Raw genomic sequence first — 26,009 nt, 5'->3', positions numbered from 1 at the left:
GTTCTGGAGCCCTTCACCCCTCCGAGCCCCAGCTTTGCCTTCACAGGGGAACAGAGGCTGGTACTGGCCGGGCTGCCTGTGGCACATCCTGCTCCGGGCCTGGCCTGTGGAGGAACTCGGGAATGTGGTCCCTTTATGTGGTGAGGAAAATGCTTGTCTTTTAGAGCAGTGGTCGGCAAACTCATTAGTCAACAGAGCCAAATACCAACAGTGCAACGACTGAAATGTCTTTGGAGAGCCAAATGTTTTAAACTTAAACTCCTTCTAACGCCACTTCTTCAAAACAGACTCGCCCAGGCCGTGGTATTTTGTGGAAGAGCCACACTCAAGGGGCCAAAGAGCCGCATGTGGCTCGCGAGCCGCAGTTTGCCGACCAAGGTTCTAGAGAGCAGAGGACGGGTCTGACTGACGCTGATGCACTTTCTCTGTCAGCCTCTAACTCTTCCTCTCGCCAGGCCCAGGCCTCAAGCCCCTGGGGCGCCCCTTTCCTTTCACCCTCCCCCCAGCACTGCCAGCTGCTCTGCGCCAGGGGCGAGGGCCATGGCAGCGCCCCCTCCCAGAGGGTGCTCCTGGCCACCTCCTGGGACCCGTCCCCACAGCGGCAGGACTGCTGTGGTGGAGCCACCACTTCTTGCAGCCCCACCCTGCCGTCCATCATTTGAATCCTCACGACAACCTGGGAGGTATGTTCAGATGAGAAAATAAAGAGCCGGAGAGCTGGAATCGTTTGTAAAAATGGAATAAAGAGCCCTCTTGTGTCCCCTTCTGTGGGAGGGGAATGGGAGTGACTTGGAAGGGGTGGGCCTGGACCAGAGACACGAGCCCCCACCTCCTCCCAGGAGCTGACTTTCTCCTGCACGTCCCAGGGGCCAGCACGTGACTTCGGAAGAACTGACTTCGGAAGGAAGAACCGGGCGGGCCCCTTCTTGGGAATTCTCGGGGACTCGGGCCCCGTCAGTCGTCAGTCGGGGCGGAGCTGCCACAGCCCTTGGCAGAGGCGGGGCCGGGATGACGTCATGTTTGCATTAGGGACTTTCAGGATGGGACAAGGCTTGTCTTTATTTCAGGGCTGATGACCTTAGTCTGAGGGGGTGACCTCCCTCCTCACCGATGGGAGATGAGCTCTCCCTGCTGAATAGAGTGACATAGACCCAAAGGGCACCTGAGCAGCACCCCGGCACTTCCTGGCACTGCTGGCTGCTGCCCACTGTCCCGGGCCCAGGACACCTGCCTGCGTGGGAACGCTGGCCCCGGGCAGCTCAGCTTTGCTTGAGTATTGTACGCACCTGGGGAGCTCTGGCAACCACCCCCACCTGACCTCCACCCGAGACCAATGAAGGGTGAGACCCACGCGTTGGTGTTTTTCTAAAGCTCCTGGGGCTAACTGCCCCTGTGTTTAAAAGCCCAAATTTGTTGAGCACCTATCTTGTACCCGGCTCTAAGATTTCATCTACATAAATATTAATTCATGTATCTTCACATGATCCTCTGGAGGCAGGTACTATTATCACTATCCCTATTTTACAGATGAGGAAACTGAGGCACAGGGTGGTAAAGTCGTTTCCCCAGTGCTAGTGAGTGGCAGGCCCAGGACTGAATCCAGAACCTGTGCCACACATTGCTGCCAGATGGGGTAGGACTGGCCTCATGCACAAAGGGAGGAGAAAAAGACCCGGAAATCAAAGTGGGCCACAGGCCAGATACAAATGTCACTTATGGGTAAGGTGACCAGATCGTCCTGCTTTTGGCGGGACAAAACCGATTTTTAACAATTTGTCCCGCATCCCACGGCGTTTTAAAAAAGTCCCTATTTTTGGAAAGTTTAAATAGGGACTTTTTTAAAACGCCGTGGGATGCGGGACAAATTGTTAAAAATCGGTTTTGTCCCGCCAAAAGCAGGACGATCTGGTCACCTTACTTAATGGGGGAAATGTTGAGGTTTTTGGAGTGCGAAAAGTCCGAGTTCAAATCCCAGGCCTGTCACTCCCCAGCCACGTGACCCCCGAGCACGGATGTTGTTTGACATTTCCATGCCTCAGTCTCCCCAGGGGTGAGCAATGAAGAGAGCTGGTGAGAGAGCAAATGCAACACGCCCAGCTCAGGGCCAGGCAAACGGGGTAGCGGGTGAGTTCGGTGAGGACTAATCCTGCGCCTGCCCTTCCTCCCCCACCTCCTGTGACTGCCTCTCAGGTGTGTCTCCAGAGAGACAACCTGCAGGGACCCCTCCAGACCCGCTGGGTCTTCACGAAGCGCCTGTAGTCCGGGACTGGCCCACGGCGCCGAGAGGGATTTGTTTTGAAAGGATGTTATTGGAAAAGGCTGTTCTTCCCCAACCAACAAATGACCTGCCTTTACTCAACAGTCCTGGCCACAGAGACGGGTTTGCCCAAAGCCTCGTCACTTCCACAAAGTCCTGTCTTCCTCCAGCGGGAGTGGTGGGCTCCAGGACATCTAGGGATCCCCGAGGGTCCACCCCGCAGCCCTGAAGGCCACGCAGGAACTCGGGGTGTGCACGGGTCAGGCCCTATGCCTTTGGCATCAACCCCACTTTCCTTGCTGCTCAAGCGAGGAGCTACCTGCTGAGCTGCTCAGGGATGGCGGAAGGTAAGCGGCTCCCCTCTGCGAGCACGCGAGCCCGGTTAGAACTTCCCTCTGCTCCCGGATCTGCGAGCGGCCCCATGTGTCAGGGGGACCTGTGCTCTGGCTCAGCTGAGGGACCAGGAAAGCAAAGGAGAGACAGCACGGGCCAGGGTCCCCCAGGGTGTGCACCTGCGGAACTGTGCGGCGTTAGGCGTGGGAGTTCATCTTTGGGAACCTCAGTTTTCTCCTCAGAAAAAATAGGGTTAACTAGGAGTAGTTCTAGTCACTAAATCGTTAATACTCTGATTTTTGTGGGCTACTGTGAATTCAATATCTAGTAAATAATACCCAATATCCAATAAAATATTCATAATGTGTAGCAGGTACATCCATTTAAATAATATCTAATAAATAAATGGAAGTGGCAGTTATACCCATTAAAGTAATTTTAATACTGTTCTTATCGGGGGGGTTACTGTGAATCCCAGGCAGAGATGCCATAAAGAAGGCCTGTGGGGGAGGCGGGGTGGCGGGGTGGTGTGGGCAGGGCAGACCCCTAGTGATGGGGACACGGCATTGAAATGAAAAACGTAGACTCCGGTGCTCTGTGGCTTCTTTCTCATCCGGGGACCGGCCATCTCCTTGCGACTGCCTCCCCCTGCCCACGTGCGGAGGAAGGAGACACTCTCCCCACACCGCCCCTCCCTCCCTGCCACAAACATCCAATTATCTGACAGAGGCACATCCGGCGTCAGACTGCGGGCGATGAAAGTGTCCAGCAGAGGGCGCCCCACGCCCACAGGGCCGAGGGCTTCTCTGCTCCCGGGCCAGTCGGGGTTCTGCGTGCATTTCACGGAGCGGTGCCTGGAACGGGACCATTTTCCATTTTCCTCGATGCCCGTTTGTTCACCTAGGCCACTGTCATCTCTCCCCTGGACGATCCAGGCCGCCTCTGGACCCCTGAGCCCCCAGACAAGTCGGGCCACCTGCATCTTCCTTCGACAAGGGCCCTACTGTCATCTCCTGCCTCTTAGATGATCTGGGCCGCTGTCCCTCCCCCTGCAGGACACCCGCAGGCTCCCAACTGGCTCCTGACTGGCCTCCCAGCCTCCGATCTTGGCCCCTCCTGTCCTTGCCCACCCTGAAGCCGGATCGACTTTCTAAAAGGCAAATCTGGTTGCGTTGCTCCCTGCTCAGCGTGGACCAACTGCTTCCCATTAAATGTGGGACAAAGTTCCAGCTTCGTGACGTGATTTATGGGGCCTTGGGTCAGCGGGCCAATGCCTGGCTGGCTCAGCCTCTAAGCCTCTAAACCACAGCCAGGGCCCAACCAGGGGGGTCCAAGCAGGTTGGGAATGTCACACTCTTCTTGATGGTTTTAAAATACTTTCACATTTATCGAGCAGGAAACTACGTTCTTATTCACGTAGAGGCCGTCCCTCTCGTGGTGAACGCAAGGGCTTTAGAACATGCACTCTATCCGGGTGACCTGCCAGTCCATCTGGAAGTCTTTCATCTGACATTTCCCTGCCCTCCTCGGAGGGGGGCGTCGGCCACTCACACGCCTTCGAGACTGGCTGCATCTTAGGGCGGGTTCAGCTTCAAGGTCTTCTTCCCAAAAAGAACCTCCCCGTTCCTGACCCACCGGGGCAGCCGCATGCTGCTCCCAGAACTGCCGTCCTCCCCAGGACCCGCACAGGAGGGTCAGCAGCGGGCCAGGGGCTTCAGCTCCCCCTGAGGGCGCTGCTCTGGGGTGTGACACCCGGGTCCCCTCTCCTGGCTCATCCCTGAGGAGTACAAGCTGCTTGGTGAGCCCTGGGCTGGCTGGTCCCTCCATTCCTGGCTCACCATCACAGCCCCTTTTCCCACCTCCCGACTTGGGGGCTCAAAGCGTTCAGACCCGGTGTGTTTGGTTTTGGTTTTTTGTTTAATAAAACTGATATCTTATAATATGACTTTCTATTCTGAAGTTGAAGTCATAAATACATAATTCATGAGTACGTGTGATTTCCAAAACATTGATATAATGCCCTCATTAAAATAGAAAGGACGAGGATTAAAAAACTTGCATGAAATCGTAGGTGGGAGAAATCAAGGAGCCATCAGACTCGCGCTTGGATTCCAGGAGCCCCAGGCAGGCCACGGCCACGGCCACGGCCACCAGTGCGGATGGTCACAGGTGTGCCCGTGGGTGAGGCCGTGGGCGACGTCATTTTCCGAAATGGTGACCGGCTCTGGGTGACCGTCCAAACGAAACACAGAGCAGCCTTCCCTCCACTGACACGGTGGTTGCCCTCCCGGGAATGCAGTGGCTATTAAAACTGGCCAGGAAATGAACACTTGCATTTATATGTAAAATGCAGTGAGATTCCAAATGCAGATAAATACTCTCTAACAGGGCTTCGCCTGCGTGATCGCCCGGCAGGACGTCCGACTGTCACATGGGACGTGGGCTGGTTTTTTGTCCTGGGGGACTGGCCGGCCCATTGCGGGATGTCTGGCCTCCCTGCCTGAAAGATGAAACAGAGGGCCAGAGACCATGGGATACCAGGACACAGGCTTTATTGGCGATCACCCTGCCGCCGCCTTCCAGAGGGGAAAGGGAAGAGAGAGAGAGAGAGAGAGAGAGAGAGAGAGCGAGCTTGAGCAAGAGAGAGAGAGAGAGAGAGCCGGGGTGAGAGTGCCTTTTAAGGGGAGGAAAAGAGGGGACGGGGCTTAGGGCACTCAGCACATGCTGATTGGTGGTTTCATGTAAGGTACATGGTTAGGGGCCTAGGGAATTAGGAACCGGGGGCTTAGGGTATATGGCAGGTGCTGATTGGTGGTTCAATGTACAGCCCATATAAGGTGTTCAGGAATGTCCGGCTGCAGGTGGAGTTTACGTCGTACTCTGTCCATCAGTTGGGAGAAGGGAGGATCTATCACTGCCCACGGCCCCCACCAACGCCATGGCTCCCACACACGTTACTGAGACCAGTCCCAGCCCTGGGAGGGGCACTCCTGCCCCCGGAGGAAATGGGCTTGTGGGTCAGGCCATCCCCCACCCGGTCTTGACTCAGTGCTGTTCCCTCTCTCCTCATCAAGGGAGCGGCTTCTCTTTCTGGGATCTCCACGCCCCCGCCATCCCTCCAGGAAGCCCACCCTGATCCCGCCCACCACACGTCAAGAGCCTCGCTGACTTGTCCATCTCTCCCCAGAAAGCCAGGAACCGTCACCCCTCCCATCGACCCCCAGGGCCTCCTCAGCGCCTGGCACACAGTAGGCACTCAGTCAATGTCTGTCAAAGACGGGCCTCCTTGTGGTGGCTCCTGGTTCTGTGCTGAGCTCACTGGATCCTCCCATCAGTCCAGGAGGTGTTCTTATTCCCACGTTTCAGATGAGGAAGCGGAGGCTCAGAGAGGCCGGGGGACGTGCCCGAGGTCACGCAGGGAGCTGGGATACAAATGTGGAACTTCACATCCTCTAGAGAAGCCTTTTCCGTTCTCCCTACCACCCTCTCAACACTCCCAGCCCTTCCCATCAGCCTCAAGTACATGCCCCACCAGCCGCAGCAATACCCTGCTCTTTGAGGACTCCAGCCCCCCATCCCCATGCCCGTCCCCCCCCGCCCCCCCCCCCCCCCCGCTCCTGAGAATGGCCGTGCTCCCTCCTCCCGGCCTTCCCCTCTCCCACCCCCATCGCCTCCCCCCTGACCCATCCTCCAGGCCCTTCTCCAATGCTGCTCCCTCACTCCATCCCCCTCCCCCACCTCTCTCCCATCCCAGCCCCAGGCTCTGCTCCCTGCCCCTGCCCCTGCCCCTGCCCCTGCCCCTGCCCCTGCCCCTGCCCTGCAGGCTGTGGTGTTTGAGCCCGTGATTCAGGCCTCCTCTGATGGCGGACTTTCGAGGGTGGTGTCCACGTTACTCCCTTATTTGCTCCCAAGCCCCTCCCTGGAGTGCCAGCTGGACCTGTGGCCCATTGGTGACCACATGTCTGAGCCCCACACGTGGCCGGGCTCTGTGAAACCAAGTGGCTACAGACACGCTGCAGGGAGCAGGGGAGAAGGCAGGAACACAGTCACCTCTGAGATGGCGAGGAGGCTGCTGACGGCCGCGCTGCCCCCGGGTCCCCTCACCCAGCGCAGGGTCTGCTCCACGGCTTCCCTCGCTTCCAGCCACGGGCCCTGCCCGGCTGTGATGGCGGAGGGGCTGCGTTGTGAAGCAGGCGACCAGCTGTCCCCTTGCTGGGCCGCTCCGTAGCTGCAGGGACGTGTGCCTGGTGACGCGGCCTCCCTGAGCCTCAGTTGCCTCCTCTGTGAGCTGAGAATTTGGAAGCCGATGGTCCTCAAGGTCCCTTGCGCCTTTCAGAGTTTGGGATGCGGCCCAGGCCAGAGCATTCTGCCATGAGGGGTCTAGTTCTGCGTAGGGGATCTCCTGCCCCACCAACATTGTTTCTTTTTTTAAATTAAGGTACCGCGTGTGTACCTTAAGATGAACAACTCTTGAGTGTCCAGCTCCGTTGACGTTTTGTACGTGTTTATTCGGAGAGACTACCACGGAGGCCTAGATGTGGAACTTGAGCCCAAATCTCCTGCCCGAATCCCGTCCCGGTCCGCACCCTCCCAGGTGGCCCTGCGCCGACCTGCACCGGCAGGTCTGTCCTTGAGCTTCGGGCAAACGGAACCACACGGGGCGTCTCTGTGTCTGGCTCCGTTCACCCAGTGGTCACGCTGGCCGTGCGACTCCCCATGCGGCAGATCGCTCGTCCATCCGTCTGTCCTACCGCATCCCCGAGTCTAAGGGTCCCGTTGGATTCACGTGCCACGGCCAACTTGGTTCCCCTCCGCTCCTGGCAGACGGCTAGGTTGTTAGCAGTTTGGTGTGCTTATGAGTAAAGCGTCTATGAATATTTTTGTATATGTTAAATTTATTTTGAACAGGTAAGGTGATCATATGTCCCCTACCCCGCCCCCCCCCCCCCCCGCCCCAATTCCAAAAGGTGCTGTGTTCATTTTCTAGGGTAATTGTAACAAATTATCACAAGCTAGGGCCTTTAACACAACAGAAATTGCCCGGCCGGTGTGGCTCAGTGGTTGAGCGTTGACCTGTGTAACAGAAGGTCCCAGTTCAATTCCCGGTCTGGGCACATGCCTGGTTTGTTGGCTCCATCCCCCAGGGGGGGGGGGGGGGCGTGCAGGAGGCAGCCAATCAATGATCTTCCTCTCTGAAATCAATAAAAAATTATATTTAAAAATAAATAAAACAACAGAAACTTATCTTCTCAGGGTCCTGGAGCCCGGGAGTCTGAGACGGAGCTGCCATTTCCCCCTCATGCAGCTGCTGGTGGCCCCAGGTGGTCCTGCACTTGTGGCCACATCCCTGCCATCTCTGCCTCTGTCTTCACGTGGCCTCTTCTCTCTGCGCCTCGCCTCTGTGTCCCTTACAAGGACTTTGGGGCCCACCCAGGGAATCCAGAAGGGTCTCATCTGGAGATCCTTAACTTGATCACATCTGCACATCCCCCACCCCCCGCCCAAACAAGGTCACATGCGCAGGTTTTGGGAATTAGGACCTGGACATATATTGGGGTGGGGAGGGGCACCCTTTAACCCACCACAGGTACCGAATGCATGGAGTGGAGGTACATGCCCTCCCATCCTTGTCTCCCAGGCACCCGGACCCCTCACCGAGTTCCAGGGTGTCCTTCCACAGTCAGTCTGTGCTTATGTAGGAATCTAGGTACATACGTATGTGCGTGTGTGTCGTTTTTACACAAATAGCAGCATTCTCTGCACTTGGCCTTTCTTACTTGTTGTATCTTAGTGATCATCTCAGAGCTGGACAGCTGCCTCATCCTTTCTAACAGCCGCGTGGTACTCCACGGCATGGATGTGCCGGCTTCTTCTTTAACCGTTATCTCTTGCAGGGCATTCAGGTTGCTCCTAAGCACTTGCTATTCCCGCCAGCGCCGCAAAGACCATCTTTGCAGGTGCTGCCTTTGTCCACGTGCACGAGCCTATCTGGGCAGCAAATTCCAAGCTTCCCTTCCTCGCTTTTTAAAAGACAATAGGAGGGGAGTGAAAAAACCACCTTTAATTTTTAAAAACCGTCCCTTATCCGCCGCACCCCTACCACGCTGCCTATCCCTTTCCAGCCTTGTCCTCAACCAGAAGCATTCTGCAAAACTGCAGGCAGAAGGCACACGTCATTTTTACTCTGTCCCAGGAGACGCTCCTTACCTGGTGAGCGTGTTCCGTGTGGCTACAGTCATCCATCCGCTGCGCTGTCGTGCCTGAGCGACGATGTCCCCGGGCAGCTGGGTCACCGTGTACAAAGCCGTCACCCTATGTGGGCTCCTGAGGTGTATTTTCTTTCCAGAGAGTGCTGCAGAGAACATTTCCTTTGCGAAAGCTTTTTAACAATAAAAAGATAGGATAATTTCCTTAGGATAGATTTCTAAGCATAGCACTCGTCAGTCACGGGCGATGAACAATTTTACGGCTTAGTGCAAATTGCCACATTGCTTTTCCAAGAAGACGTTGGCTTGATACCAACACGGGGCTGAGGACTAGCATTGAGGACTAGCCACTCTTATCAAAAAGACACGTCAGGGGGCGTCCTCAAAGCCCTGTGACCTGGGTGCCTTTGACTTCTCTATCTGCCCCACCCGGCCGCCGTGGACTCCGCGGGACCCGGCGTGGAGCCCTGGATCCCCAGGAAATGGAGCATTGGGTGCAAAGCCAGGCCTGTCCCAGGCAGACGGGGAGGAGGTGGTCAGCCTAGTGAGAGGCGGACGATGTTTTGCCCCACAGAGACTTGTGGGTAGAGACGGAGCCGAGTGCACGGGCACCAGCTCCAGGGCCTGTCCTCCCCTCCTGACCCCTGCTGCTAGAAGTGGGGGGCGCGGGACCGTCGGCTTGTCAACCACCGGGGACCTCACCCCGCCCACACAGACGCGAGGGGGCACCCCAGTGCCCAGAATTGGGCCGCACGCAGTAGGTGCTCACTGAATAGGTGCTCGTGAATTCATGGCTGGTCTGATCCTGCTCGCACATCCGCTCTCCTGGTCTAGTTTGCCGCATCTTCCCAGAACAGGGCCTTATTCAAAAGATTGGACATGGGGTAAAATGGCACTTTCATCATAGTTTCTTTTTTTGTTGTTAATTCTTACCCAAGGATATTTTCCCATTGATTTTTTAGAGAGAGTGGAAGGGAGGAAGGGAGGGAGAGAAGGAAGAAAAGGGGGAAGGGAAAGAGAAAGAGAGGGAAAGAGGGCAGGAGATAGAGAGAGAGAGAGAAAGAAAGAGAGAGAGAGAGAGAGAGAGAGAGAGAGAGAGAGAGAGAGAGAGAGAGAGAGAGAGAAAGAAAGGATGGAAGGGAGGGAGGAAGGAAGGAAGGAAGGGAGGAAGGGAGAGAGGGAGGGAGGGAGGAAGGAAGGGAGGAAGGAAGGGAGGAAGGAAGGAAGGAAAGAAGGAAGGGAGGGAGGAAGAAAAAAGAAAGAAAGAAAGACCCCCTACTTGCCTTGACTGGGGCCAGGGTTCAAACTTGCAACCCAGGTACATGCCCTTGACCAGGAATTGAACCTGCGACCCTTCGGTGCATGGGCCGACGCTCTAACCACTGAGCACACCAGCCAGGACTCATCATAGTTGCTCGGACGATTAGTCAGCTGCCCCAGGGCAGAGGCAGTCACCAGCCGTCTGTGTTTAAGACCATCACAGGAGCCTGTTTCTATCTCTCTCCCTCTTCCTTCCTCTCTGAAATCAATAAAAGTATATCAATAATAATTTTAAAAAGGCCATCACAGGAAGCCCCTGGCCTCCCCGCCATGGCCCTGCTGTCCTCCACCTTCTTCCACCTGGTCCCTGCCGCACCCAGCAGACACCCTCTCAAGGGCACTTGCTCCCTGTCATTTTCAGGGCTTTCAGGGTTGGCCAGCTCAGGTGGGAACTCCCAGACCCCCCTCAGTTCCCATCCCCCCAGCCCCCGAGGCCCCTGATATGTGCAGGTGGAGGGGATTTTGGCCCCTCCTGAGGTTGAATGTTTCCTTTTACTTTTTTTACAATTATGGAACGCTTCACGAATTTGCGTGTCATCCTTGCGCAGGGCCATGCTAATCTTCTCGGTATCATTCTAATTTTAGTATATGTGCTGCCGAAGCGAGCACGAAGTTGAACATTTCCTGTAAATTTATTTACTCTTTGAATTTCCTCCTGGGCCTTGTGAGTTTGCGGGCTCTGGGAGTTGCACACTTTTTTCGCTGGAAACTGGGTTCATGTTGTCTCACTGGCAGCTTCTTTCCTGGCATGTTTTTGTTCTTTTCTATTGCCATGATGTGAAAGATGAATTTTCTGTTTCTTTATGGAAAAAAAAAAAAATAGGGAGAGAAAATTGCCATGCCGTGTTGTTCTTTTGAAGTGTGTGTGTGTGTGTGTGTGTGTGTGTGTGTGTGTGAGTGTGTGTGCGCGCACGCCCATGCTGGCAAATATGGGTAAAATGCTGCTTTCTGAAACTCACCTGTGTGTGGAGAAATGCTTGTAGTGTGGGGCAGGGAGAGGGCGTGAGGTGTGCCCAGGGAGGGCTGGTGAATTAAGAAGCACTCACCCAGCCCTAGCTGGTTTGGCGTAGTGGATAGAGTACTGCCCTGTGGACTGAAGGGTCCCGAGTTCAATTCCAGTCAAGGCCACATGCCTGGGTTTTGGGCTCAATCCCCAGTAGGGGGAGTGCAGGAGGCAGCTGATCAGTGATTCTCATCATTGATGTTTCTCTCTCTCTCTCTCCCTCTCCCTTCCTCTCTGAAATCAATAAAAATATATTTTAAAAAAGAAGAAGAAACACCCAGACTCTTGGGGGCTCCTTTGCATGGATTCCACCCCTGTCCCTCACCTAGTGGACACTCAATATTTATTGAATGCATGACCTTTACCCCATTTCTTTCCATCCTTTTAAAGAAGCATAACATTCCTTTCTTTCTTTCTTTCTTTCTTTCTTTCTTTCTTTCTTTTTCTTTTTGTTGTTGTTTGTTAATCCTCACCCAAGGATCTTTTTTTCTCATTGATTTTTAGAGAGAGTGGGAGGGAGGAAGGGAAAGGGGAGAGAGAGAGAGAGAGAGAGAGAGAGAGAGAGGGAGAGAGAGAGAGAAACATCATGTTGATTGGTTGCCTCTGCCCTGACAGAGGCCTGGGGATCAAATCTGCAACCCAGTACCTGCCCTTGATCAGAACTCGAACCCGAGATTCTTTGGTGCGCAGGTCGATGCTCTAACCACTGAGCACACCTTCCAGGGCTAAAGAAGCATAACATTCTAGATATGTCTGAAACCCCAACTTCAGGGGACTCTTGTATCCAGGTCTTTTTGTCTCCCACAGATATATCACCACTCTTGGGATAAAATTTGGTGTTTCTCTTCCCAGGCATGTTTTTAGACTATTAGTATCCATTTATGTTTGAAAAACAAAACAAAAACAAAAACAAAAAAACCCACAAGATATAGCCTGGCTGGCTTGGCTCAGTGGTTGAGCATCGACCTATGAACCAGGAGGTCATGGTTCGATTCTTGGTCAGGATATATGCCCAGATTGCGGGCTCCATCCATGCAGGAGGCAGCCAATCAATGATTCTCTCTCATCATTGATGTTTCTGTCTCTCTCTCCCTCTCCCTTCCTCCCTGAGATCAATAAAAACATATTTTTAAAAAACAAGATATAGTGTTTTTATGTTTTCAAACTTCATGTAAATGGTATTATACTGCACTTTGTAACTTGCTTTTGTTGATAGCGTTCACTCTCTTATAGTATGTTCTTGAATGGATGTACCACAATTAATGAGTCGTTCTTTGGCTGATGGCTGTACTAGTTTGCTAGGGAACCATAGTAAAAATATCACTGAGAGGCTTAAAAAACAAAAATGCATTGTCTCACAGTTTTGGAGGCTGGAGGTCATAAAGCAGAGTGTCTGCAGGGCTGGTTCCTTCTGAGGGCTGTGAGAGAATGTGTTGTAGCCTCTTTCCAGCTTCTGGGAGCCTGAGAGCTTCCCAGGCCTTCTCCACAAGCTCTCCCATCACCTTCTCTCGATGTATGTCTGTCTCTGTGTCCAAATTATCTCCAGCATATGAGGACCCCAGTCATAATGACCTCGTTTCAACGTGATCATCTGCAAAGACCCTATTTCCAAGGAAGGTCACAGTCACGGGTCCTGGGGGTTAGGACTTCAACACCCTTGGGGGAATGCCATTCAACCCATAACAATGGCCAAGGAGATGATGTATGATTTTTCCGTATTTGAAAATGCTTCGGTGACTATTCTAACCTGTCTCTTTGGGAACAGGTACAAGCATCTCCCTAGAGCAGACCTTCTCAACATGGGGTCCGGGAACCAGCTGTATCAACTCATTTGGGAACTTGTTAGAAGTGCAGATGCCCAGGCCCCGCCTCAGCGCTGCTGGGTCAGACATTGGGGGTGGGCCCTGCTCTCTGTTTCCAGGAGCCCTCTAGGGGATTCTGATCACACTCAAGTTGGAGAGCTGCTGCCCTCGGGTGGGTGGTTCCAGGCAGAGTGAGACACCTGGGAACTGGTGCCCGGGTCTCTGCCCTTCTGTGGCTCCCAGAGGATCCACCTGCCCCAGGGCAGTGCTCTCAATCCTGGCAGCACTGTAGGGTCATTGCGAGCTTTAAGGAATATCGATGCTCAGGCCCCAACCCAGAGACCCCGATTTTATTGGCTGGGAGAGGAGGCATTGATGTTTCTCTCTCTCTCCCTCTGCCTTCCTCTCTGAAATCAATAAAAATATATTAAAAAAAAAAAAGAAATGCAGAGTCTCAGGCCCCAGAATCTATATTGTGGCAAGATCCCAGGGAACTTGTGTGCACAGAAAAGCTTGAGAGGAACCACTAGTTGCAAGTCAAAGTTAAAAGCGCACATTGCAGCCCTAACCGGTTTGGCTCAGTGGATAGAGCATCGCCCTGCGAACTCAAGGGTCCCAGGTTCGATTCCGGTCAGGGGCATGTACCTTGGTTGCGGGCACATCCCCAGTAGGGAGTGTGCAGGAGGCAGCTGATTGATGTTTCTCTCTCATCGATGTTTCTGGCTCTCTATCCCTCTCCCTTCCTCTCTGTAAAGAAATCAATAAAATATATATTAAAAAAAAAAAAAAGCGCACATTGCGATCCAGAAGGTCTCGGGTGGGGTCAAGATTCTTCTGCCTTTCTAACAAACCCCAGGTGAAGCCGATGTTGCCGGTCCAGGGACCACACTAAGATGTATACCCAGCAGTTAAACTGCCCGAGGATGCCTGAGCATCTTGAACTTTATCAGGTGTATTAGTGTCCCAGGGCCGACATAACAGAATACCACCGGCCAGGTGGCTACAACAACAGAAAGTCTTGTCTCGTGCTTCTGGAGGCTGGAAGGCCAAGGTCAAAGTGTCTGCAGGCTGTTCCTTCGGGGGCCTCTCTCCTTGGCTTATAGACGGCATCTTCTCCCTGTGTCCTCACGTGGTCTTCCGTGTGTGTGTGTGTGAGTGTGTGTGTGTGTGTGTGTGTGTGTGTGTGTGTGTGTCTATCTTCATCTCCCCTTCTTCTTCTTTTTTTTTTTTTTAATATATTTTATTGATTTTTTACAGAGAGGAAGGGAGAGAGATAGTCAGAAACATCGATGTGAGAGAAACATCAATCAGCTGCCTCCTGCACACCCTCTACTGGGGATGTGCCCGCAACCAAGGTACATGCCCTTGACCGGAATCGAACCTGGGACCCTTCAGTCCTCAGGCCGACGCTCTATCCACTGAGCCAAACCGGTTTCGGCCATCTCCCCTTCTTAAAAGGACACCAGGCATATTGGGTCAGGGCTCACCATTATGACCTCTTCTTATCTAAATTACCTCTTTAAAGGCCCTACTCCAAGCAAGTCACATTCTGAGGTGCTGGGGTGAGTGCTTCAACATGTTGAATGGGGTTGGGACACACTCCACCCTTTAACACCAAGTGAGGCGATTGCTTTCCAACCTGGTGGCGCCAGCTCACATCGGCAGCAGGACGCCATTTAATTTGCACCCTCCCCCCAGTGCTTCAGTGAGATTGAGTTTATATGTTTTGCTTCTGCCTCGGGGAATTCCCTGTTTACCTTGGCCCTTTTTTTTTCCCAGTTGGGGTTAAGAGTATCCTTCGTATCACTTTGTAGGAATTCTTTGTAAAGCCTGGATTCTTACCTGCATTAAGACTCCCCTGCCGGTCCATATCTCCCAGAGTGTGGTATCCTTGACTCGAGAGGCTTTCCATTCGAATGCACTCAAACGCTCCCGGCACCAGGGCTTATCTTGTTTAAGAAATCCTCCCCTACACCAAGGTCATGGAAATGCTCTCTGATGTTTTCTACTAAATAATTTCAAGTTTTGTTTCTCACATCTTGGCTTCGGTCCACCAGGAATTATTTGAGTGTGTGATGTATGAAAAGAACCTAATCTTGTTTTCCCACCTGGCCTGTCAATGGGGGCACCCACCCCAATCCATGCTCTGCTTCCCCAGTGGGCCGCGGCCTGGACACCCTGTCCCTCGGCATCAACACCCACTGCGCACCCCGGGCTCCCCCTCTGAAAGGCCTGAGCCCTCAGCACAGTGATGTGGGTGCCTGCCTCGGGGACGAGCCCCGCTGGAGCCTGCAGCGGGGGCTGTGTCTGTCTAGCAGGGACTACAGAGATGGGGACGGTATTAGCTACCTGTGGCCGCCGTAGCAGATTGCCACAGTCTTGGTGCCTTAAAATAACAGAATTGTATTCTCATAACTCAGGGGCTAGACATCTGGAGTCCAGGTATCGGCAGGACTGGCTCCTTCTGGAGACTCCCGGGAGGACCTGTCGGGCCTCTCTCTTAGCTCCCGGAGGCAGTCAGCGATCCCTGACATTCCTTGGCTTGTGGGTGCATCACTCCAGTCTCCGTGTCCATCTTCACATGGCCTCCTCTCCGTGTCTGTTCCCCTTCTGTTCTCTCCGGAGGACTTGCCATTGGATTTAGGGTCCCCCTCCATCCAGGATGAGCTCATCTTGAGATCCTTAATCACATTGGCCAGAACTCTTTTTCTCGATCCAGGTCACATTCCCAGGTTCAGGGTAGATGGACATATCTTTTGGGACCACCATTCAGCCCGCTCCAGGGACCACCTGTGAAATGGGTGGGAAAGGAGCCCTCCTCAACCATCCTTCCCTCAGCAGCTTACGCTTCCTCCCGGCTCCCCAGCTCAGTGAATGGCACCCAACCCGCCTTTTCCTTTCATTTCCCGCCCCTGCTCCCAAATCCACAGTCAGGCTACCCCACTCTTGGGAAATATGTCTTCAGGAACTGATTCAATAGCATGAAGAAAATCCTCTCTTTGTTGTTGCTTTGTTAATAATATTGAAAAGTCGGAAACAACCCCCAGGAGAGGAGGTAATGACTTAATTACTTCAGTAACATTCACTCAGGCAACCTCGCCGAGACTGAGACGTGGGCTCCGAGGGAGAGAGGAGGGGACAGGAGGGCAACGTGCCGCAAGGGGTGACCACAGGTCGCACAGTGCAGACGAAGGCATGAAGGGAACTCTCGGTGTGGCCCAGGGCCCTCAGCTAGTCTGGGTCCCTGACTCGGAGCCACGGGCATGAGCTGACTCGGTGGGCCAGGCAGAGACAGGAGCGGGGAGGTGCAGGAGGAGGCAGCCTGCACGAAGTCGGCAGGAACCACTCTGTCTCTCTCGGACCCACGAGTAGCCGACCAAATTACAAAAACATGGCCACACAGAAAGGCTTAGAATTAGGTTAAAAAAAACAACAACACACAGCATAAGATATGATTCAGAAGAGTGAAAAAGAAAATTGCCATTTGCTCCAGCAATCCTACATTTGGGCATATACCCATTAAACAAACAAACAGGGATTCAAAGAAAGAGATGTGTGTGTATCTCTGTTCACGGCAGCATTGTTTGCAATAGTGAAAAGGTAGAAACGACCCGAATGTCCATCGATGGACAAATGGGTAAACAAGACATGATTTATATAAAGGGGAGGGCAAAAGTAGGTTGACAGTTGGGAGTATGCGAAACAGAGTTTATTTTTTTGTATCGTTATTTCTTCTATTATATATTTTTCCAGGTGAACAACTGTCAACCTACTTTTGCTCTCCCCTGTATATACAATGAAATGTTAGAAATTCCGACACATGTTACGAGGATGAGCTTTGAGGACATGATGCCAGGTGAACTAAGCCAGCCACACAAGGACAGGTACTGTACGGTGGCACTCACAGGAGGTACCCGGAGTACTCGGCTTCATAGAGACGGAAAGCAGGATGGTGGGAGCGAGGAGCGAGGGAGGGAAATAGGGAGTTAGTGTTTACTGGGGACAGAGTTTCCGTTTGGGAGATGAAAAGTTCTAAAGATGGTGGTGATGGTTGTACCACAATGTGAGTATACTTAATGCCATAGAATGGGACCCTTAAAAGTGGTCAAAATGGTAAGTTTTATGTTATGTGTATTTTACCACAAGTTTTTTTTTTTTCCCAAAAAGGGTGCCTAGTATAGTAGCTGATTGATACTGGAGGGTGGGAGGTGAGGGGTAGGGGGGAAAGAGGGGATTCAAATCCCAGCCACGCCTCTGCGCACGTGCTCCTTTGTCCATTCTGCGCGCTCTGCTTCCCCGGCAGGTGTGGTGCGCTGCTGAGGGAGGCAGGCAGATGCTGCCCTCCTGGAGGCTGCGGGCAAGAGGCGCAGGCGGACTTAATGAAGCCACATCATCAAATACGTGCACGGGTTTCCCATCAGTTACTGGTCTGTGCCCTCTGGACAAGCCACCTCTCCTTTCTGAGTTTGTTTCCTCCTCTGTACCAATGGGGACAATGGTATGACCTAATGATAATGCTGGAGGATTAATGCGCATTCCCCCCGAATCGCCCAGGTGAGAGCGCTTAGCTTAGACGGGGCTCTGTGTGAGTTAGCTCCTTTTCCGGAGGTATGTTCAGGGACACACTAACGTAATTTGTGTTGTGCAGGGATGGAGTCAGGCAGTATAGATATTTTTATTTTTTTAATTTCAAAATCCTTTTCTGTGCAGAGAAGATCTAGAAGGATATTCATCCAAGTGTGAAGTGTGGGTGATGAGATGTCAGGTAGGAACTTTTTAAAAACAATCCCTACTTAGGGATCTACCGGCTGGGTCATCGCGGGCAAATAACCTGACATGTACCGCTTCCTCCACTGCAAGGTAACGGTATCCACCCACAGAGAGGGTTTTAAAAAATAAACTCTTCATTATGGGATGTTTCAACCCTTCACAAAAGAAGAAGGAATAGTCTAATGAGCCTGTTACCCAGCTTCATAACTGCCAATCTTGTTTCATCTCTACCTCCCAACCCTCTTCCTGCTGATTATTTTAATGATTTTTTTTTTTTTTTTTTGAGAGAGATATCCATGAGAGAGAAACATCAATTGGCCGCCTCTTGCATGCCCCCTACTGGGGATCCAGCCCGAAACCTGGGCATGTGCCCAGACTGGAAATCAAACCAGTGAGACGTCTTGGTGGATGGGACGCTCAATCCATAGAGCCACATCAGCTGGGGCCCTGCAGTTTTTTAAAGCAAACCCCAATTAGAGAGACTCTTAAAAAACAAAAAACAAACAAACAAACAAAAAAACAGCCACAATTCGATTATCACCCCTAAAGTGTTTTTAAAAGTTTCTTAATATTACCTAAAAATATTAAGTGTTTAATTGTCCCATAAATGTATTTTAAGTTTTATTTGCTTGAATTATGATCCACACATTACATTTGGCTGATATATCCTTCCTGGCAGCGTTTTATTAGGACAATTTTCAAACATCTAGCAAAGGTGGGAGAATTCACGGTGAGCTCCTGCAGAAACCCTGGATTCAACCACTACCATGTCACTGTACTTCCTTTGTCACGTCTGTCCATCTGCCTGTCCCGCTACAGTCGGTGACACTTTTAAGTCTCTCTTAATCTAAAGACTGTCCCCTCTCTCACCTTTTTCTTTACTACTTATTTGTTGAAGAAAAATAAATTTGTGAAAAAAATATTTAGTTGTTGGAGAAACTGTGTCCTTTATCCTGTGGACTTTCTCATTTGAGGGTTAAATGAGTTAATATGTGCGTGGTTTTTAGAATATATTAGGTGCCTAATTAATATTTGTTATTATTTGCACTTTAAAATGTGTTTATTTATTTATTTATTTATTTATTTATTTATTTTAATTTATCGATATCGTCTTATTTTACCAAGTGAAAATGTATCTTTTGGTAACAAAAAGAAATGTGAGAAGCCCCGGCCTGCTACATCTTTTCACAGCCACACACTGGCGTCTGTCTTCACATTGTTTGCCGCGTCCACCTCACCTATTAGACTCTCGGGGAGGCCACCAGCATCAGGAAGTGGCAGCAGGTGGAGGAAGGGGGTGTGGGGGTTGGGAACCAGAGCCAGAGGGGCTCAGTGGAAATGGCCAGGGCAGAGTCTGGGCCAGGAGCCAGGATCAGTCCCTTCCCTGGGGCTGAGGATGGTGACACCAGGGTGGAGGCCCGGAGGAAGCTTGCGGAAGGTGTGAAAAGCGGCAGAAATCCCAAGTAAGGGCGCAGGCGACACACAAGTCATTAGGGGTGGAGCGGGAGCACACAGCCCGGCTCCAGGGGCTGGGGCAGATGGAGCAAGAGAAAGGGGATCCTCCCTGGGGATCCGACAGCACAGGCTCGGACAGCAAGCGGACAGATGAGAAACACGCAGGTACAGGCGTCTTCCATCAGCTGCTGCGGAAGAAAAGCAGGAGATGGCGGGGGCGGGGGGGGGGGGGGGGGCTCTGGGTTGGGAAGGGGTCACCCGTTGCCTGTGTGGTCTTGGGAAAGTATCTTTCTTTGAACCTTAGTTTCCCCCATCTGCAAAATAGGATGGTGGCTCAGAAGGCCCCTAGGGTTTTGGTCTAGCTCTGGCAAGGCCAATGGTCCTGTCATTGCCCCCTGGGGTTGCAGGAAGGGTCAAGGTTGCAGGGATGTGAATGTGTTGGTGGCCCCTTTAGCACTTTTCCTTTTAAGATGGCCAACACCAGCTGATCCTGGGCTTCAGAGAGCCGGTCCGATGGATCTCACACAAAGTCCCATCATGTGTTTTAGCCGTTATCAGTCATCAGGTTAGTATCCCGGCCCTTATTTTCCTTCTTTTTTAAAATATATATTTTATTGATTTTTTTTTTTTTTTTACAGAGAGGGATAGAGAGTTAGAAACATTGATGAGAGAGAAACATCAATCAGCTGCCTCCTGCACACCCCCTACTGGGGATGTGCCCGCAACCAAGGTACATGCCCTTGACCTGAATCGAACCTGGGACCCTTCAGTCCGAAGGCTGATGCTCTATCCACTGAGCCAAACCGGTTAGTTTCCTGGCCCTTCTTTTATGTCTCTGCTTTCTTACTCAGTTTTTCAGGACCCGCCAGCGAAGACAGGGACTAGTTCTTGGAGGCTCCCTAAGAGATCTTACCAGTTATCATTATGATTCTGTATCCCAGTTCATATTGCAGCACCAAGTACTGAGGCAACTAATGTGGTCCAATATGGCTTATTTTAAGACATGGAAGTGTAATTTAGTTTAGAAAACATTCCATCCCAACTTATGAGAATAAAAGATTACATCAAGTAAATAAAAAAAAAAAAAAATAAAAAAAGGCAAACCCAGCAACAGGTTCAAAACGGTGGCTCACAGAATCAAAGTAGGAAGTGAATGCAAACTCCAGTGCACGTGGTTCTGGGTTCCAGGCCCCTCCCTGCCACCTTCTGGCCTGGGCTCTTAGGTATCGTCGCAGGATGGACCAGTAATGTCTACGGTGGCTGAAGCAAGGGCAGAGCTGGCTTCCCATCCTGAACCCAGATCCAGGGCTTTCAAGACTGATCCTCAGGGCAGAATTGGCTAGTTAACCTCTGAGTAAAGTATGCGTAACAATTTTAGCCCAACCAAAGGGAAAAGTGAATAAATACAGAAATGAACCACCTGCCTGAATCCCTGGCCCAGGACCCAGCCACCTGCCAACCACCGCCACCGTGCAACCACATGGCCAGGGTTCCGCTAGCCGGCTTTGATTCCTGGGCCGCTGTCGCCTGCACTGAACGGAATTCATTAGCCCACTGAGAGCTGTCCGGGGTGACGCCTCTGGAACTGCCTGTGAACCTGGAGCGTGGTCACCACAGACAGCTGGCTGTCCGTCTGCAGGGAGCCTCCCGAAGTGCCTCACCCAGAGTCAGCCATGCACCACCCAGGGCACCCACAGTGGGTCCTCTGGAATCACACCTGCTCCCTGTGAATGCTCTGGTGTGAGCGTGGGGGCAGGAGGGCAGACCTGCATCCAGGCCTGTCCCAGAGAAAGCAAGATGAGCGACACCCTCTGGGGCCAAAAGGAGGCCTGGGATCGGGGTGCGTTGTGGTGAGAACTGCCTGGGGGCCGAACTGAGGGGCACTCCCGTGGCAGGCCTTGGGCTGTGTAATGGATGGAATTATGTCCCTCAAAAAGATGTCAGCCTGGCAGGTGTGGCTCAGTGGTTGAGCATCAACCTATGAACCAGAAGCTCAGGGTACGAATCCCGGTCAGGGCACATGCCTGGTTGCAGCTTGATCCCCAGTAGGGGGCGTGCAGGAGGTAGCCCATCAATGATTCTCTCTCATCATTGATGTTTTTATCTTTCTCCCTCGCCCTTCCTCTCTGAAATCGATAAAAATATATTAAAAAAAAAAAAAAGATGCCGAAGCCCTGGCCAGTGTGGCTCAGTTGGTTGGGCGTCATCCCGCGTACTGAAATGTGGCTGGTTCAATTCCCAGTGGGGGCACATACCCAGGTTGCGGATTCGATGCATGCGGGGGGAGGGGGGGCAGCAGACTGATGTAGTGCTTTCGCATCAATGTTTCCCTCTCCCTCTCCCTCTCCCTCTCGTCTCTCTAAAAATCAATTAAAAAAAAACTTTTAAAAAGAGAGAGAGAGAAAGATGTCAAAGTCCTAGCCCCCAGTACGTCAGAATGTGCCCTTATTTGGAGATTGGGTTGTTGCAGATGTAGTAAGTGAAGATGAGGTCATGCTGCAGGAGGGTGGGCCCCTGAGCCAGTATGACTTGTCCTTATAAAAGGAGGACGCTTGGACACAGCCACACGCAGGGAGACGCCTGGAGCATGAAGGCAGAGATTGGGGCGAGACATCTGTCTCCACGCCAAGGGAAGCCGGAGATGGCCCACAAACCAGCCGGAGCCGAGGCGGGGCCTGGAGCAGGCCCTCCTCTCAGCCCCCAGAAGGCGCCAACCCCGCTGACACCTGGATTCTGAACTTCCGGCTCCAGAGCTCTGAGAGGATCATTTCTGTTGTCCGAGCTCCCAGTTTGTGGTGCTTTGTTGCAGCAGCCCCAGGTCACTCATTCAGGGGCTGGCGGGCCAGAATCCGCTTGGCGGCCTTCTCGCTGGGAGACCTGGGAAGCTTACTATACTTTCTTTTCTTTCTTTCTTTTTTTTTTTTAAATATATTTTATTGATTTTTTTACAGAGAGGAAGGGAGAGGGAGAGAAAGTTAGAAACATCGATCAGCTGCCCCCTGCACACCCCCTAGTGGGGATGTGCCCACAACCAAGGTACATGCCCTTGACCGGAATCGAACCTGGGACCTTTCAGTCTGCAGGCTGACGCTCTATCCACTGAGCCAAACCGGTTTCGGCAACTTACTATACTTTCCTTCTCTGAGCCTGAGGCCCGGAACCAGAACTCGGAGGCCTGGCTGGACAAAGACTGATCGGATCCATCAGACCCCTTACCTGGACGTGTGGCGTTGGGAAACGGGGCGACGGTGACCACTTAGCCTGGGGACTGGGCCGAGGAGTCCATTGTGGGCCCAGCCCCAGGTCCACAGCAGACTCCCAGAGAGACCAGGAGACAAGGCGGAGGGGAGAGAGGAGGCGTGGCGCAGACCTGCTGTGATCCCAGCTCCTCCCAGGCCGGCTGGCGAGCGGCGTCTGGGTTCTCGCGTGTATATTGTTTCCTTGTACCCCCTTCCTTGTGTTCTCACAGGGACCAGATTTTAACAAAGTGAGGACACGTTTTCTCAGCAACACCAAACCTTACTGAGTGCCTGCTGTGTACAGGTGCAGGGTACGAGGCAAAGAGGCTCCAGGTCTGCCACAGGTGGTCCCAGGCCCAGGGAGGGCCACAGGGGACTAGCTTGCTACCACGCCTGCTCCCCGAACTCCAGTTCAAAGTGAAACAGTGAGGTCAGCCAGCAGAGTCCCAGCGTTTCCCACTGTGAACTGTTAAATGCTGTTGTAAAATGTCAGCTATCACATTCTTCCCCTTCCTCATCTTTTTTTTTTTCTTTTCCATTTTGAGAGACATGGGCTAACAGAGGAAATATAAAATGCATGATTTGGGCCCTGGCCAGTGTGGCTCAGTTGGTTGGGCGTTGTCCTTTGCCCTGAAAGGTTGCTGGTTTCCTTCCTGGTCAGGGCACGTGCCTGGTTGTGGGCTCAGTCCCCCGTTGGGCATGTGAAGGAGGCAGATGTTTCTCTCTCACATCGATGTTTCTCTCTCTTTCCCTCTCTGTTTCTCTCTCTCTCTCAAAATCAATTAAAAATATTTTTAAAAAATGCACGATTGGGGCTAAAATAAAGCAACACAGCCTGGCAGCTAAGAGAGAGTGGATCTGGTGCCAGAATGGCTGAGTTCAAGTGGGATCCTAGGCAAATTGTTTAACCTCTCTACACCCCAGTTTTCTCACCTGTACAATGGACAAAATAAAGTCATAGCAATTTTGTGAGGATTAATTTAAAGGAGTTAACATATGCAAAGTGCTTACACCAGTGACTGGCACACAGTAAGCCCTTGGTGGACATTGGCTCTTATTATTAATAAAGAAATGCACAATGTTGGGGAACACAAGGAAAGAAGTGGTTATTATTTATAAGCAGACGTTTCCTGGGGGGCCTGCCCCTCACAATGACCCGCTTCTCACCTCTAGGGAATGGTTGCCATATTTGTATAACTTGGCTTGGATACTGGCTGGGTTGGGCATCTGCCCCAAGCTGAGCCAACCAAGTCCTTCCCTTGGAACTGGGCCAAATAGAGCCTAGTTTGATCTCGGCTGGTCTCTCAAATGGCCACCTCTGTCGTGCTGAAGTGACATCACAGAGAAAGCCAGGATGTGGGGAAGGATGATGCAGAGAGAGGCAGACACATGAAGCAGAGAGAAGGCCCCTGGGTCCTTGGTTTCTGGCCCTTTCTGAATCCTGGACACTTAGATGCCCTTGGAGCGCTGGTGAGGTAACCGTACCTCCTTATGACCCAGCTCCACTCTTTGTTGAAGGTACTCTAATTGGTTTCTGTTGCAACCAAGGTGTCTTGGCCGACACCTGGACGCTGGGGCCTGCCTTCGCATTTCTCTGCATCTGTGAGAGTGATTTTCCTGGAGTTGCAGGATAATGTCCACTCCTTTCCCTTCAGCTCGGGCAGGCTGCAATTGGTTTGTTCTGTGCTGTGGTTGAAGAAAGAAGAGACCAGGAATTGAGAAACCATTTTTTCCTACCACTCATTGAGCATTGACTTCTTCCTAAGCCTTGTTCTGAGCACTTTCCATGCATCATCTCATTAGCTCCATTGGGAATATCACGATTGGATCTCTGCTTCTCAGATGAAGAGACTGAGGTTCAGAGAGGTTAAGTGATTTAGGGAGTGTAACCCAGCCAAGGAAGGTGGACAACTGGGATCTAAATCCGAAGTTCGTGCCTTCAAGCTCTTCGACATCCTACCTGGGGCTGCTGGGTAGCATCTTCCCACTCTCCTGCTGAAAGATCTTAGACAAACCCTTGATTTTGCCTCAGTTTCCTAATCTGTGAAATGGGGTGAGGCCATTCATCACCCTTGCCCATCTGAAGGTTGTCTGAAGCGGCCGATGCAAAGGGAGGTGAGGGTAAGTTTCGGAAGAGCTTCATGTTCCCCACACACGTCCCCCAACCCCACACACACTTCCTTTCATTGCTTCTTAGCAACGGACTCAGAGTGGATGGAGGAGAAGAAAGGAGGTCACATTTAAATTGGTCAATTTGAGCAGCTCACTGCAAAGGCTGGTGTGGGAGAGAGATGCAATTCATCTGAAAAAACACAGTGGTTTTTATTTTTTTAAATGTGATCCATGGCCTTCAGTCCTCCGTGTGGCTGTGCCAGGCATCATTCTTATGAGTCGGCAGCAGCTTGGCATTTGGGCACTTCATTAAGTCCCTGTGAATTTTTAAACAATGAATGGCATTGATCTTTTTTAAAAAAATTAGAACAAATCAATACATGCTCATTGTAGGAACTTTGGGGGTGGCATAAAAAAGAACACCAAATTTACCCAAACAGGGTTACACCCGTGTTGGATGTATTAGTCAGCACCCACATGGATACATCTCGAAAACTGTTATGTGCAGTCAAAGAACTCAGACCCCCAAAAGTACACAACTTTTTTTTTTTAATCTTTACCCGAGGATATGTTTACTGATTTTAGAGAGAGGAAGCGGGTGGGGTGGGGGGGGGGGGGGGGTGGAGAGAGAGAGGGAGAGAGAAACATGGACTAGTTGCCTCCCAGATGGAACCTGCCACCTAGGTATGGGCCCTGACGGGGAATTGAACCCACAACCTTTTTGGTGTAGGGGGATGTTGCTCCAACTAACTGAGCCACTGGGCCAGGGCAAAAGTACCCAACATTTGATTCTATTTGTATGAAGTTCAAGGAGGAGTAAGAACCATCTATAGTGACAGCAGCAGCAGATCAGGGGGTGCTGGGCCCGGAAGAAACTATTGGGGTGTGGGAATGTTCTATACCAATATCTTGATTACAGTGGCAGTTACATGGGGGTGTACGTTCATCAACACTTGTCAACTTGTTCTTTAAAAACGGGCACACTTTACTTCATGTAAATTATACTTCAATAACATTGGTTTAAGAGTGGGGGGTGGGAGGGGGATGACCTGTAATTCCATTCTCCTGCTGTGGGATCTTAGACAAACCCTCGATCTTGCCTTGGTTCCTTTGATCTTGGTTATCCAGATCTAACCGCTATTCAGGTTTTGGTGCATGTATGTAACTTAATCAGCTGTGTGTAAGAAATATTCGTTCCAGATAAACTACCAATTCTTTGTAATACTTAAAAAAATTAACCTCAGACTTAATCATCTGGTGAAAATGAGACAGAAAGGGGGAGAGGGTGCTACTTCATGTTCCTTTAACGTGTTCTCTTGCCACCGAAACCAGAGCAGGTGGGTGAGTGGCACAGTGATCTCTCAGCTACCCGCTTCGCAGGCTGATGAATAGAATAGGGCTCCCGCCCCGCCCCCCTCCTTGCTGATGAGCCTAGAAAATGCACTGACTTCACCTCAGCTCAGAAGAGGAAGATGTTCATCGACTTTAGGATAAAAACACAACTTCTCTCTT

At 51.7% G+C, this 26,009-nt stretch overlaps 1 non-coding gene across 1 annotated transcript; it reads right to left on the bottom strand.

Moving 5' to 3' along the window:
* Positions 1–10,619: 10,619 nt before the first annotated feature.
* LOC114230972 (U6 spliceosomal RNA) lies at positions 10,620–10,725 on the bottom strand. The gene has a single exon (XR_003616967.2). It is a non-coding gene; the product is annotated as a U6 spliceosomal RNA (small nuclear RNA).
* Between the last annotated feature and the right edge of the window lie 15,284 nt (positions 10,726–26,009).

The sequence above is a fragment of the Eptesicus fuscus genome, chromosome 21, assembly GCF_027574615.1.
Source record: "Eptesicus fuscus isolate TK198812 chromosome 21, DD_ASM_mEF_20220401, whole genome shotgun sequence".
Lineage (NCBI taxonomy): Eukaryota > Metazoa > Chordata > Mammalia > Chiroptera > Vespertilionidae > Eptesicus > Eptesicus fuscus.
The sequence above is the reverse complement of the archived record's forward strand: the minus strand, read 5'-3'. Positions and strand labels throughout refer to the sequence as shown.